Genomic DNA, 17,819 nt, shown 5'->3' on the forward strand with positions numbered 1-17,819 from the left:
AGAATTTAGAATTATATTTTATTATTTTCTGTACTATTTTATTTTAAAATCTAACATTTTTCATTGTGAAGACTATCTATCTCTTCTCCAAATTTTTGAAGCGTCATCGATAAATCAATTTTACTTCAATATATTGCAATAATGTACTCTGCCTTACTAAAGCACGTAAAATTATATTTTATTATTTTCTGCACTACTGCTTTTAATAAATAGTGAATTAATTTTTCCTATTCCACTTTCTTCTTCCTTTAACCCTTCATTGTCTACACACTTATTTTGAGAGGTGACAGTGGAGGATTAGGAGGAATAAAGAGAGGAATAATAGGAAGAATAAATAAAATAATGCTAATTTGTTTTATTCTAGTTTTGTTCTATATAGTCTTTGAATATTAATTACAATGTCATTTTATTATAATGACGTCTATATATTATTTTATTTTATTTTATTGTATTTTTTTTGTTGTGGAGATTCTATCTATCTGCTCTCCAAATTTTTGACGCGTCATCGATAAATCAATTTTACTTCGATATATTGCAATAATGTACTCTGCCTTACTAAAGCACGTAAAATTATATTTTATTATTTTCTGCCCTATTGCTTTTAATAAATAATGAATTAATTTTTCCTATTCCTCTTTCTTCTTCCTTTAACCCTCCATTGTCTACACACTTATTTTAAGGGGTGACAGTGAAGGGTTAGGAGAAAGAAAGAGAGGAATAGGAAGAATAAATAAAATAATGCTAATTTGTTTTATTCTAGTTTTGTTCTATATAGTCTTTGAATATTTATTACAATGTTATTTTATTATAATGATATCTGTAAATTATTTTATCTTATTTCCTAAATTTCTTTATTTATTCTGTGTTTATTTTCATTAATCGCATAAACCTATAATTAGGCAGATTATACATTGAAATACATTTGAAATACATTTTGTTTTATACTTATTTAAGACACGTTGTTGAATTCCGCAATTAGAAACTTTATTAATTACTGTTAATTAATACCGATTATGCAATTGACATACTCGTGCACGATTAGTAATACGTGTCTTCTAATCTTCTCGAAAGTTCGATTTTTATTAATAAAAGATGTTATATAAATATTGACAATGTACTTCACGAACGGTAATGTATTTTAAAACGCTCGAAAATTCGCTTCTGAATAAATAGGAAAACATATTTCGCAAAGAAGGTATCGCTCTTCCCGCGGATTATATTCTCCCAATAACTAAGAAGCGAATTTTCGAGCATTTTAAGATATATTACTGCTCGTGAAGTACATTGCCGATATTTATGTAAAATATTTTATTAATAAAAATTGAACTTTCGAGGAGATTAGAAGACACATATTATTAATCGCGTACGAGTATGTCAATTGCATAATCGGCATTAATTAACAGTAATTAATAAAGCTTCTTTTCCCGAAATTAATATATCAAACGTTCTGCTTTTATAATTGTAAATTCAAAGCGACAAATAGATGAAATAAATGAGTCAACTGATGAATAGAATTACAGTAATAAAATAAAATAAAATTATATATTATAAATATGCATTTATATATCAAATATATAGTTAGAAAAGTGTCTTTTGCAACAATAATGTCGGTTAATTAATTTCGATGCCTTATTAAAAATTAAAGATAAGACATAGCCAGAAAGATATGTGATGAGAATGCTAGAAGGATGCGAAAAGAAAGAAATCAAAAAGTCAATAAGATATTGCGAGATGTTCCGCGGTAAACGAAATTCGAATTCTTTATTCGATCAAAAATCGAAAAGATTGATTAGCTATCGATCGAGTCTGCATGAATTATTCAGTTCAGGAAATTAGAAACGCCATACCGAAATAAGATAATATATTCGCAACGAATGAATATGATATAAAATTTAATATAAAATATATTACAAAATGTATAAAATACATTGTAAAATGTACAAAATACATATTATATATAATTAATTTAATGTTACATATAGAGAATTAATTATATTACAAATATATTTTACAAAATTTAATTAAAACGTCACCGAGAAAGGCAATTAGGAACTAGCGCAGGTGTATATAAAATTTAATATAAAATATAATTTTAATTTTTAATTCAAATAATTTTATTACATAGAATTATACGAAATATCCAAAATTGACCTATATAATTTATTAGAAATTTTTAAAACGTAATTGATATAGTCTATATCACGACGAAAAGATCGAATTATTAATAAATTTATCGATACGTCTCTCACAATTAAGAAAACCTAGAATTTTAATGGAATTTTATGTTATTGTATGTATTCTTCCATTTCGTGTAATTTTACTTTTTACAATAAGTATATAATAAATATAACTCATGCATATAATATAACGCAACTTAAATCTATCTCTTACGCAATAATATCTTATATACTATTTTAATAATATAATATAATATTTAAAATTCATACTTAATGTTCATACAATCTTATGCAATATAATATATAACATACCATAAATACAATGTTATACCTGTATAATATACATCTTAATATAAAAGATATGCATATAATATACATATTATATACGTACATACCATAAGTTACATGTACAATAAATAAGTTACATTTTTTTACGTTTTTCATAATTAAACTAAATTTTATTATAAATATAATTTTAATTTTTACCTAATAATGTTTTAATACTTGTTTTTACAGTTTTTATATGTAATTTATATTTAATTAGTTTTTTATTTTATTGAAAAAAATATTAAACTTTTATATTTTTACAAATTTATATTATCTTATATTTATATTTTTATATTTTTTTCCTTACAAATAAATTTAATTTTATAATAGCTATAATTTTTCTTTTATTAAATTTTATGTTTTTTTTTAATTGTCTTAATAGCCCTAGCAGACCTAATTCTACTAGCTACATCAGCAAAAATCCGATAAAACAAGATTTGGGGAGTCCTAATTGGAAATTTGCGATTACATATTTTTTACGCATTGTGGCCAGAATTGACCACGTATTTTCAGCCAGTTGGACCTACCTTTTGTTGCTCCTGGCTATTCATTCTGACTCGATTTCTACGAGCCAAGAATTGAGGAAGAAAAACAACTTCTTCTACTGCCGGTAATAATTATCACCGGCAAATAAGACGACTTATATTCATTTAGGATCGTATGATATTATAATACAATCGTTTTGTAAATGCGTATCATTAGTCGTCGAAAATTGCAAAAGATATATAACAAATATAATTATGTATATATCGAAAAAATTGTACTCAAAATGTAGACTTTATAAGCCTTCTTAATAGATATTCTTAATAAATAAGAATAATTTTTTACCGTGATATATTTTAAAACACCTAATTTATAATGAAATTAAAACTATTGTATATATTAATATATTATGTATATTTAACTTGTCAAAATTTTAATAAATAGCAAATGTCCATTTGTAAAATTGCTTTTTTTGTTATTGGGATTCATAATCTCAAATATTAAATAATATAAGATGATAAGAAAATATTCTATTCAGTATATATATTCAGATATTCTTACTTGCTAAGAATATCTGAAAGTACTCTTTATAAGATTTCTCTCTTAAACTAATTGTAAGAAGATCTTCTTAGTGTTTATTTTAAAGAAATATATTATAAAGTTAAATAAAATATTCTTAAGCTGAGAATATAATTTTTTCGGTGTACGTAAAATATATTAGCATGCATATCAATCCCTCTGTCGGCGGGTCATTAAACATTTGTATCTTTAAAATTGTTTTATAAAAATCTAATATATATAATTAAAATAAATATTTCATGTATGTCTTGCATAAAACTGGAATAATTCATATATTTTTATTTTTTTTAATATTTTTCTTTTTCTTTTAATTTTAATATACAAATGGTATATCTATTTTAACAAAAGTTAAAAAAAAAGTAAATGAAAAATGTAATATAAAATTTTCTCTTGGAATACGTACAAAAGGAAATTTTTTTATAATTTAAAATTGACCCAGAATACGGCATGCATGCATTCCGCCGTCCGAGGGTTAAAGCAACAAATTTATCTACAATCTACATCTTTATCTACAAGTCTATTAATCTACATCTACAAATCTCTACACAAATCCGTTGCTTTAAAATATAATAAAAGCTTTTTATCACTTACCGACACTGATGTACAACAGCGGAGTCGTTGATATTGAATCTATACGTTGTCTGTAACATACAAATATAAAATATAAATTATAGCAGCGCTTAAAATAATTAATATTCAAGAATTTATTATTATATATACTCATCAAATTATTATTATGTACTTATCAAATTTTATATTCAATGCGTACAATAATAAGCAGATATATAAATATCAAATAATTATATAATTAAAAAAAAGAACTATTTTTTAAATAAATAGACTTTTATAAGATTTATGTAAAAGTCTTTATCTCTGAGTTTCTCTTGTTGAAATCAATCAACTAAATAAACTGAATTAAATCATATACGTGATTTATAATAATTAATCTACAAATAATAATATACAAATAATATTTACCCTGGGGTTGCTCCGCCGATGCAAGATACCTCTCCTAGGCCTCCTCCTCCTCTCAGATTGTAAGGGACGTCAGGATCTATTGTTTTATACGCGCGATATACTTTTTTCAATTTGTTTAAACCGTACAAAAGTAAAATCGCATATTTTAAACCGTACAAAAGTAAAAACGCGCGATAGTTTGGACGGCACTTCCGCACTTTTACGCGCGATACTTTGACGGCACTCCCGAATTTCGGAACGATCGAAAATCCCATTTCATCACGCTCGAGAATCATACTTGAAGTCGACAAATCGGGCGCGATCAAACTCCGAGCAAGAGTTAAGTCCGAATCGGAAGAGAACGGAAGATCGAGGGAATCGATCGCGAATGGGGTACGCTCGATTCTCGTTCGTGCAGCACCGCATCTCAGACCGACTCAAACTTATTAGGCACGATTTCGGATGAGCATATGTGTCTATCATACAGACAGTCCACATAATACGTCATAGGGCTGGTAGACGGATCAAGAGGAACACCCATTTCATGAATGTTCAACAATCTGAACATTTATCAACTGGATCGAACCTCTTTACTGAGCGTAAATCATGACCTAAATCCTCCAGTCGACGTCCTCAATGCGATACGTCGTATTGCCGGTACAAGAAAAGGGGCTCATCAACGATTTATTCTAACAATCGACCGACCTCTAATCGACTAGGACCGAAACCCGTTGCCGAAGCAGAGACTGTGCTCTCAACAACCGATTATCGAGCGTTAGCTCAATATTAACCGCGCGTTCATGTATCTCTCTATACTGAACATACGTCTTACGCGGCCGGCATTCGCCTCAGCCGCGATACTGAGGCGTGTAAACGTTGTTGCCCAGTAAGAAATGACGATTGAAAAAATGCAAATTAAACGCCGATAATCGACATCCATTTGGCAACATCTTCCTCAATCAATCATTTTTCACTGGAAAGCAACCCTGAGATAATCCCAGTTAGTCGGCATCAAATACGATCCCCGACAACATAATTTCGTGATCGAAATCAGGAAATATGAACGAAAACACGACCGCGATCGCGATGAAGCCGAGAACCGAGAGCCGAGAGCCGAGAGCCGAGAGCCGAGAGCCGAGAGCCGAGAGCCGAGAGCCGAGACGAATGTCAAAAACAATAGCGCGCTATATGTCACTAAGGTCGAATGTTATTATTTTATTTCGAAGTCATTTTAGACGTACTTTAACACGTTAAGATTTATCGTAATATTATTACGTATATTATCGTCGCGAGAAACGTGTACGGCGCGCTCGATCTCGAGGTGACCGAACGCGAGGCGCACGTGCCGGCACCGGCGCCAACATCGGAGTAAAAACACGTGCGCACACTACGCCCGCCGGAGTAAGAATGAATGACTCATGACTGTCACTAGTCACGTACGCCGTACGCGCCGGGCTCCCCTCTCTTACTATGGAATGCGTGACGTCAAAGACAAGGTCGAGTATGCTCATTCTCTCTCTCTCTCTCTCTCTTTCTCCTCGCGCCAGACAATAACAAATACGCACTATACTACGTGATATAATTTAACGCGTTGAAATATGTACAATCAAATGATTCTAAAATACATATAAAATTCCTTAACTAAAATAATATTATTATTCGATTTAATGCGATATATTTAAAATACATGAAACGCGATTACGAAATTTGTAAAATACTTCAACGAAAGCAATCTTATGACTTACTGTATGACTATTATAATTGCACGATTTATTTATTATATTCGTAAGAAATTATATCAATAATGTGTGTGTGCGTGAAGAATTATTTGTAAAAGCGATAGAAATTTATATTATAGATACACACATCTATTTATAGACGTATAATAATTAAATATACATTAATAATAAAAAATATGCACAAATTTACTGCCTGTACTTATTACATTTACTAAATATGTATAACTCTCTGTAATTATAGAAATTTGTCATATTATATTAAATAAATGTTCTCTCTTTCATCGTAACTATTTAATTATTCATTTATATATATTACGTATGTTTGTTTTATTTTATCAGAAAAAGAAGAAGAAAGAAAGAAAAGAACAGATATTCTATTACTTATTCGCGACAAGAGTTTAATCGTGATTTGAAAAGAAAAGGAAAATTACTTATCAAAATTAATTAACCGAGATCATTGTTGCAAGAGACTCTTATATAATATATGAATACATAATTATAATATAATTTTATAAAAAGAATATAATATATTATTTCGTAAAAGATTCAAAATAATGAATTAAAAATTTAATATAAAATTTTATCTTAAAATATAATACGTACAAAAAGAACGTATAAAAAGAAATTCTTCTATGATTTAAAATTGACTCAGAATTCACTAGAATGCACTATATCTTGCCGTTCGAGGGTTAAAGCAATGAATTTATCTACAATCTACATCTTTATCTATCAAAATCTCTACATAAATCCGTTGCTTTTAAATAAAAACTTTTTTTCGCTCACCGACACTGCAGCAAAACAGCGGAGTTGTCGACATTAAAGCTACGTTGTCTGTAACATACGAAATAAAATCCAAATTACAGCAGCGATTTGAAATATTTCATATTAAAGAATTTATTATTATTGTACTTAATAAATTTATATTCGATGCGTACAATAATAAGCAGATATGTATATAAATATGGAATAACTTTATAACACTTATATAACTATATGATATATAAATGCATATTTATAATATATAATTTTATTTTATTTTATTACTGTAATTCTATTCATCAATTGAGACATTTAATTCATTTATTTGTCGCTTTGAATTTACAATTTTAAAAGCAGGACGATTGATATATTAATTTCGAAAAAAGAAACTTTATCAATCACTGTTAATTAATGCCGATTATGCAATTGACATATTCTTGTACGCGATAGTAATATGTGTCTTCTAATATCCTCGAAAGTTCAGTTTTTATTAATAAAATATTTTACATAGATATCGGCAATGTACTTCAGGAGCAGTAATGTATTTTAAAACGCTCGAAAATTCGCTTCTGAGTTATTAGGAGAACATATTTCGTAAAAAAGGTATCGCTCTTCCCGCGGGATGAATGAGCATACTCGACCTTGTCTTTGACGTCACGCATTCCATAGTAAGAGGTAAGAGAGGGGAGACCACGGCGTACGCGACTCGTGACAGCGGTGAGTCATTCATTTCGACTTGGGCGGACGTAGTGTGCGCACGTGTTTTTACTCCGACGTCTGCGCCGGCATGTGCGTCTCGCGTTCGGTCACCTCGAGGTCGAGCGCGCCGTACAAGTTTCTCGCGACGATAATACATAATAATAATACGAATAATATGTAATAATATTAATTTTAACGTGTTAAAGTATGTCTAAAATGACTCCAAAATAAAATAATAACATTCGACCTTAGTGACATATAGAGCTATTGTTTTTGACATTTGTCTCGACTTCGTCGCGATCGCGATCGTGTTTTCGTTTATTTATCCTGATTTTAATTTTTCTTTTGTTGGAGTTTGATCGTGCCCGACCTGTCGACTCCAAGTATGATTCTCGCGCGTGATGAAATTGAATTTTCGATCGTTCCGAAATTCGGAAGTACTGTCAAAGTATCGCGCGTAAAAGTGCGGGAGTGCCGTCCAAACTATCGCGCGTTTTTACTTTTGTACGGTTTAAAATATGCGATTTTACTTTTGTACGGTTTAAACAAATTGAAAAAAGTATATCGCGCGTATAAAACAATAGATCCTGACGTCCCTTACAATCTGAGAGGAGGAGGAGGCCTAGGAGAGGTATCTTGCATCGGCGGAGCAACCCCAGGGTAAATATTATTTGTATATTATTATTTGTAGATTAATTATTATAAATCACGTATATGATTTAATTCAGTTTATTTAGTTGATTGATTTCAACAAGAGAAACTCAGAGATAAAGACTTTTACATAAATCTTATAAAAGTCTATTTATTTAAAAAATAGTTCTTTTTTTTAATTATATAATTATTCGATATTTATATATCTGCTTATTATTGTACGCATTGAATATAAAATTTGATAAGTACATAATAATAATTTGATGAGTATATATAATAATAAATTCTTGAATATTAATTATTTTAAGCGCTGCTATAATTTATATTTTATATTTGTATGTTACAGACAACGTATAGATTCAATATCAACGACTCCGCTGTTGTACATCAGTGTCGGTAAGTGATAAAAAGCTTTTATTATATTTTAAAGCAACGGATTTGTGTAGAGATTTGTGGATGTAGATTAATAGACTTGTAGATAAAGATGTAGATTGTAGATAAATTTGTTGCTTTAACCCTCGGACGGCGGAATGCATGCATGCCGTATTCTGGGTCAATTTTAAATTATAAAAAAATTTCTTTTTGTACGTATTCCAAGAGAAAATTTTATATTACATTTTTCATTTACTTTTTTTTTAACTTTTGTTAAAATAGATATACCATTTGTATATTAAAATTGAAAGAAAAAGAAAAATATTAAAAAAAATAAAAATATATGAATTATTCCAGTTTTATGCAAGACATTATATATATTAGATTTTTATAAAACAATTTTAAAGATACAAATGTTTAATGACCCGCCGACAGAGGGATTGATATGCATGCTAATATATTTTACGTACACCGAAAAAATTATATTCTCAGCTTAAGAATATTTTATTTAACTTTATAATATATTTCTTTAAAATAAACACTAAGAAGATCTTCTTACAATTAGTTTAAGAGAGAAATCTTATAAAGAGTACTTTCAGATATTCTTAGCAAGTAAGAATATCTGAATATATATACTGAATAGAATATTTTCTTATCATCTTATATTATTTAATATTTGAGATTATGAATCCCAATAACGAAAAAAGCAATTTTACAAATGGACATTTGCTATTTATTAAAATTTTGACAAGTTAAATATACATAATATATTAATATATACAATAGTTTTAATTTCATTATAAATTAGGTGTTTTAAAATATATCACGGTAAAAAATTATTCTTATTTATTAAGAATATCTATTAAGAAGGCTTATAAAGTCTACATTTTGAGTACAATTTTTTCGGTATATATATAATTATATTTGTTATATATCTTTTGCAATTTTCGACGACTAATGATACGCGATTACAAAACGATTGTATTATAATATCATACGATCCTAAATGAATATAAGTCGTCTTATTTGCCGGTGATAATTATTACCGGCAGTAGAAGAAGTTATTTTTCTTCCTCAATTCTTGGCTCGTAGAAATCGAGTCAGAATGAATAGCCAGGATTAACAAAAGGTAGGTCTAACTGGCTGAAAATACGTGGTCAATTCTGGCCACAATGCGTAAAAAATATGTAATCGCAAATTTCCAATTAGGACTCCCCAAATCTTGTTTTATCGGATTTTTGCTGATGTAGCTAGTAGAATTAGGTCTGCTAGGGCTATTAAGACAATTAAAAAAAAACATAAAATTTAATAAAAGAAAAATTATAGCTATTATAAAATTAAATTTATTTGTAAGGAAAAAAATATAAAAATATAAATATAAGATAATATAAATTTGTAAAAATATAAAAGTTTAATATTTTTTTCAATAAAATAAAAAACTAATTAAATATAAATTACATATAAAAACTGTAAAAACAAGTATTAAAACATTATTAGGTAAAAATTAAAATTATATTTATAATAAAATTTAGTTTAATTATGAAAAACGTAAAAAAATGTAACTTATTTATTGTACATGTAACTTATGGTATGTACGTATATAATATGTATATTATATGCATATCTTTTATATTAAGATGTATATTATACAGGTATAACATTGTATTTATGGTATGTTATATATTATATTGCATAAGATTGTATGAACATTAAGTATGAATTTTAAATATTATATTATATTATTAAAATAGTATATAAGATATTATTGCGTAAGAGATAGATTTAAGTTGCGTTATATTATATGCATGAGTTATATTTATTATATACTTATTGTAAAAAGTAAAATTACACGAAATGGAAGAATACATACAATAACATAAAATTCCATTAAAATTCTAGGTTTTCTTAATTGAGAGAGACGTATCGATAAATTTATTAATAATTCGATCTTTTCGTCGTGATATAGACTATATCAATTACGTTTTAAAAATTTCTAATAAATTATATAGGTCAATTTTGGATATTTCGTATAATTCTATGTAATAAAATTATTTGAATTAAAAATTAAAATTATATTTTATATTAAATTTTATATACACCTGCGCTAGTTCCTAATTGCCTTTCTCGGTGACGTTTTAATTAAATTTTGTAAAATATATTTGTAATATAATTAATTCTCTATATGTAACATTAAATTAATTATATATAATATGTATTTTGTACATTTTACAATGTATTTTATACATTTTGTAATATATTTTATATTAAATTTTATATCATATTCATTCGTTGCGAATATATTATCTTATTTCGGTATGGCGTTTCTAATTTCCTGAACTGAATAATTCATGCAGACTCGATCGATAGCTAATCAATCTTTTCGATTTTTGATCGAATAAAGAATTCGAATTTCGTTTACCGCGGAACATCTAGCAATATCTTATTGACTTTTTGATTTCTTTCTTTTCGCATCCTTCTAGCATTCTCATCACATATCTTTCTGGCTATGTCTTATCTTTAATTTTTAATAAGGCATCGAAATTAATTAACCGACATTATTGTTGCAAAAGACACTTTTCTAACTATATATTTGATATATAAATGCATATTTATAATATATAATTTTATTTTATTTTATTACTGTAATTCTATTCATCAGTTGACTCATTTATTTCATCTATTTGTCGCTTTGAATTTACAATTATAAAAGCAGAACGTTTGATATATTAATTTCGGGAAAAGAAGCTTTATTAATTACTGTTAATTAATGCCGATTATGCAATTGACATACTCGTACGCGATTAATAATATGTGTCTTCTAATCTCCTCGAAAGTTCAATTTTTATTAATAAAATATTTTACATAAATATCGGCAATGTACTTCACGAGCAGTAATATATCTTAAAATGCTCGAAAATTCGCTTCTTAGTTATTGGGAGAATATAATCCGCGGGAAGAGCGATACCTTCTTTGCGAAATATGTTTTCCTATTTATTCAGAAGCGAATTTTCGAGCGTTTTAAAATACATTACCGTTCGTGAAGTACATTGTCAATATTTATATAACATCTTTTATTAATAAAAATCGAACTTTCGAGAAGATTAGAAGACACGTATTACTAATCGTGCACGAGTATGTCAATTGCATAATCGGTATTAATTAACAGTAATTAATAAAGTTTCTAATTGCGGAATTCAACAACGTGTCTTAAATAAGTATAAAACAAAATGTATTTCAAATGTATTTCAATGTATAATCTGCCTAATTATAGGTTTATGCGATTAATGAAAATAAACACAGAATAAATAAAGAAATTTAGGAAATAAGATAAAATAATTTACAGATATCATTATAATAAAATGACATTGTAATAAATATTCAAAGACTATATAGAACAAAACTAGAATAAAACAAATTAGCATTATTTTATTTATTCTTCCTATTCCTCTCTTTCTTTCTCCTAACCCTTCACTGTCACCCCTTAAAATAAGTGTGTAGACAATGGAGGGTTAAAGGAAGAAGAAAGAGGAATAGGAAAAATTAATTCATTATTTATTAAAAGCAATAGGGCAGAAAATAATAAAATATAATTTTACGTGCTTTAGTAAGGCAGAGTACATTATTGCAATATATCGAAGTAAAATTGATTTATCGATGACGCGTCAAAAATTTGGAGAGCAGATAGATAGAATCTCCACAACAAAAAAAATACAATAAAATAAAATAAAATAATATATAGACGTCATTATAATAAAATGACATTGTAATTAATATTCAAAGACTATATAGAACAAAACTAGAATAAAACAAATTAGCATTATTTTATTTATTCTTCCTATTCCTCTCTTTCTTTCTCCTAACCCTTCACTGTCACCCCTTAAAATAAGTGTGTAGACAATGGAGGGTTAAAGGAAGAAGAAAGAGGAATAGGAAAAATTAATTCACTATTTATTAAAAGCAATAGTGCAGAAAATAATAAAATATAATTTTACGTGCTTTAGTAAGGCAGAGTACATTATTGCAATATATCGAAGTAAAATTGATTTATCGATGACGCGTCAAAAATTTGGAGAGCAGATAGATAGAATCTCCACAACGAAAAAAATACAATAAAATAAAATAAAATAATATATAGACGTCATTATAATAAAATGACATTGTAATTAATATTCAAAGACTATATAGAACAAAACTAGAATAAAACAAATTAGCATTATTTTATTTATTCTTCCTATTATTCCTCTCTTTATTCCTCCTAACCCTCCACTGTCACCTCTCAAAATAAGTGTGTAGACAATGAAGGGTTAAAGGAAGAAGAAAGTGGAATAGGAAAAATTAATTCACTATTTATTAAAAGCAGTAGTGCAGAAAATAATAAAATATAATTTTACGTGCTTTAGTAAGGCAGAGTACATTATTGCAATATATCGAAGTAAAATTGATTTATCGATGACGCGTCAAAAATTTGGAGAAGAGATAGATAGTCTTTACAATGAAAAATGTTAAATTTTAAAATAAAATAGTATAGAAAATAATAAAATATAATTCTAAATGCTTTAGTAAGGCAGAGTACATTATTACTTTGTATATTTCATGCAATGCTCTTCATATTGTATGTAGCATAGGTAATATGAAACGTCTACGAAAAATTATTAAGAACAAATATTTAACCTTCACTGAACATTAATCTTTACTTTATTCGCTTGCCATACCTTATGTTCCATATAATTTATCCTTGCTACTTTTTACGTCATTTTATTTGCAATGTTGGAAAATGAAGATAAAAGAGATTGCAAATATATCAGACAATAATGAAAACATTTTGTTTGAAAAATTAATTGACGATTACTTATCGTTTATTAGCAATTTCAAAAATAGGAAACTTAATCAATAATATCATCATAATACAATTAATTTATATTATGCAAAACATTAGTTCTGTATTTATGCTTATCGATCGTTAAACTTAAAATTTATACTATATATATATACATACATACATACATATATATATATATATATATATGTGGATACAGTGCGACTAGATTATATATGATATTATAATTAATATCATGTATGAGGTTCGTAGTCTTATTTTTGTTTTTCTCGAAAATTATCACTCGTATAATAAATATGGATAGGATATAAAACGTATATTTTGAAGAGACTTACAACTTTTATTTGAAACATTTTTTTAAATTTCCAGTATTTGATAAAATAATTGGAAAAAACGTCAATTTTTAACAATTTTTGTATGTAACTTTTTAGTAAACAACGAGCGACGGCTAAAACCTTTTAAACGTTACTGAGGGTGATGATCTTGACAACATATGTCAAGATCATTGACTTCTGAAAGGGGTGACCTTATGTGAATATTTACTAAATACTTTCATTGAAATCATTAAAACATTAAATTTTATAAGAAATAAAATGAGGATTTTTTGTACATATATTGTACATATATATACATATACATATATATACATATACATATATATATATATATATATATATATATATATATATATATATATATATATATATATATATTACTTCATAATATATGTTAAAGTGAAAAAAGATCACGTGCAGTTGCAATTAATAATATGTAATAAAATATTATTGAATGTATATGTTTCATACTTTTGAGATCTACAGTTATGGATCTAGCACGGACACGAACCACAATTTATGGATCTAGCACAGACTCGAACCAATCGGTCGTTTTACCATGGCACTGGAAAGTGGATCCAGCCACGTAGTTCCGAAAACTCAATTATGGATCCAGTTAGCGCCACTGTACGGCGGAGAAGAAGCGTTCCCTAAAAAACAAGGGCATGACCCCTCTCATTCTTCTCTCTGTTCGTAGGAAGTAATTCATCGATCATAGTTATCGGTAGCGGAGATAGACCTACTGAGAACATGATTACGTACATGATTACACCGACAGCAGGCAACCATGTTAAAATGCTAGTGTTCACATGATTATGCTGTAACTGGAAATATGTCGCGACCTGGCGGTCGAACAGGCCGAGCCGATTGCAGAAATGATCAGCAGCGATTTCCTGCCGCTGCGATGGTTGATAAACATACAAATGATTGTGCAAATCACTTGTACCGTGCCCAGTATCATGGTCAAATACTTGCCATCTAACTTATTATTCGTCTGATCAAAAATTAACTCAGCGTATTGTTCCACGGCCTGAATACCGCTCATTTGGTGCATAATCTTTAAAGATAGTATTATTATTAGGGCTGTGTAAAATCAAATTCACGCTCTTTAAATACTTCTATAACAGAATGATAATTTCAAAATTATTAAACGTTACTAATGACATAAAGTTAACTTATTTAAAGAAATGTCATAGTTACAAATTTGTAACTATGTATTTTATTTATATGTACATAGTTAAGAAAAAGTTGTAATAAATATTTAATTTGCAGATTTATGTTTATAGAATATATTTTAACAATTAATATTAAAATTGAAATTCATAAAACTTAAATATTTTAGAGGATAATTATACTATTACATTACTATTAATATTAACTATATTATTACATTATTATATCTTATTAAGAATTATTGCACAAATTTATATGTTTATAATTATAAAACTGACTTAAGATTATTTAAAAAATAGATTTTACCAGTAAATGTTACTTCAACTATTATTAAATAATAATTAGACAACAATCAAATAGTAATAATTTTATAATAAATGTGAATATTTGAGATAGTCTTTGAATGCAAATCACAAAAAATATGTTTATAACGTTTCTGTAGATATTAGATAATATTAACATTGTAAATATTTATTTATAAATTACAGTAAGATAATGAAATATAAAAGTTAATTTTAAATTTCAACGTTTTCAGGAAGAATCTTTAAAAAAGTATATTATATACATAAAATATATAAGTATGCTAAGAGTCAAATTCTTGAGATAAAGAATCTAGATTTATAATAAAATAAAATAAACAAACAGAGAATAAGTTTAAATTTTCAACATCAGGATGTGCGTAGAAAAACATGTCATATATTATTTTGATCTTAAATAGATATTACAAATATAAAAGTTATTTAGTTACCCATAATGATGTTGTTAAGGCTATCATCAACTAACTAATAATTGAAGGCACAGTCGCGAATAACATGGTGTTTTTTCTGCCAATAACGTTCACTATAAATGCAGAAAAAACACAACCCATCACTGTAAAGATGACACCCAAGATGCTTCCTCCGAAGTTAAACTTACAGAATATGTTTTATTTTTTCCTTGCATCAATATAGGCAAAGATAGAGATACCCAACCGTAATATTGGCCGATTGTCAGCATACCCAGATTTCCTAAAATGGTAAAAAGTATAATTAGACAGAACTAATATATTTCATAATCATATGTATATATATATATATATATATATATATATATATATATATATATATATGTGTGTGTACACACATTTTATAATTTGTGTAATTGTTTTTGTTATAATATAATTATTATTAATATCATATTGAAATTAAAATTTTAAAATATGTAAAAACAATTTTTTTAATTTTTAATATACCTTTTTTTTATATGTATTCTTAAAAATATATTACATTTAAAATTAATTTACAATAAACCTAATAAGCGTTGTTTTACGTATCACAAGCGGTTAAACCAATTAAAGACAGAGATACAAATTTAGAGAGATTACAATACTATAAAATGTAATACGCTGTAAAAAATATAGATGTAAAATGTATATTTCAGAAATTAAATACAAAGAGAATTTAAATAACATTGCATTTATATAAAAAATAATTTTTAATTTATTTTAAGTTTAATTATATATTAACAATAAGAATAAGATTTGAACAGGTATATTCAAAAATTTATATATTTATTTAATTATTCCAAAAAACATGTACGTACTGCTATAGCAACGAGATATATCTTCTTCATCTTTCACAATACAATCGATTCCACGTGCAAACATTAAATGACAAGTTCGTAATAATAAGCTTATTGAATTCTGTTTATGTAAAAGGTAAAATTTATTCTGATAATGCTATCAGATCAACTTTATCGCCAGCAAGTACATTATACATTTTATTTTAAACATAATGTTATCCAAGAAAACGGATGTTATATAATCATAACTTTCTTAATTAGATTAGATATCCTATCAAGAATTATTGTGCAGATTTATATATCAAATATCTTGTATCATATCTAATTTATGTTTAATGTTATATCTAATTACATATAACTAATTTAATCTTTAACATATATTGAGTAGCCAAGTCTACCCAAAGTACACTTGATTTCGAGTTATTAGCAGATTTACAGTATAAACAATGCGATTTGTGGGAAATATTGACATTAACGGACCCATCCTTAATGATCTTGACATATGTTGTCATGACTCTTACAAGAAGTCACATTCAAAAGGTTTTAGCCAAGGCTTTGCCTCGTTCCCCATGCCCTTCCACATAAATAAATATAACAAACCTTGAGTATAGAAATTACAAAGACTGATAGTACTGCGTGAAAGTTTTAATATAAACAATCTTAATTTAATCTGTGTCTGAAAGCATTTTGTAAAACTTTTTTTTCTTTATAATTTTTACTTTATAACGACAAATAATCATTTTCCTGTATTCTGTTGGATTATTATACAGTTCCACATGGGTTTTTAGTACATATAATGTACGAACGCTACGTATAAAAACTGAAATTTTTCTTGTTTATAATTTTTTAATAAACAATGAGCGACACTTAAAACCTTTTACAAGATATTTAAGATAGTTGATAGATCGGTCCCAATGACCTTGACCTTGACAATATATGTCCAGCTCAAAATCATTGGGGGTGGGTTCGTTATGTCAATATTTATCCGATCTATTATATCAACTAGCATAACATCACTAAGTTCATCTGTAGTCAAAGTCAATAATATTGCATAGTTAAATTATTTATATAAATCCTTATGATAAAAATGAACGAAAAAATTAATATACATAATTAATACTCGTTTATTAATCGCTCAAAAAACACTTGGTGGTTGTTAGCCCAGGAAGTA

The 17,819-nt window shown here is 27.1% G+C and overlaps 1 pseudogene; it reads right to left on the minus strand.

Moving 5' to 3' along the window:
* The window catches only part of LOC140663251 (facilitated trehalose transporter Tret1-like), an 18,716-nt pseudogene extending 2,876 nt beyond the window's left edge, over window positions 1-15,840 (minus strand).
* Between the last annotated feature and the right edge of the window lie 1,979 nt (window positions 15,841-17,819).

Source organism: Anoplolepis gracilipes, chromosome 2 (genome assembly GCF_047496725.1).
Source record: "Anoplolepis gracilipes chromosome 2, ASM4749672v1, whole genome shotgun sequence".
NCBI classification, from domain to species: domain Eukaryota; kingdom Metazoa; phylum Arthropoda; class Insecta; order Hymenoptera; family Formicidae; genus Anoplolepis; species Anoplolepis gracilipes.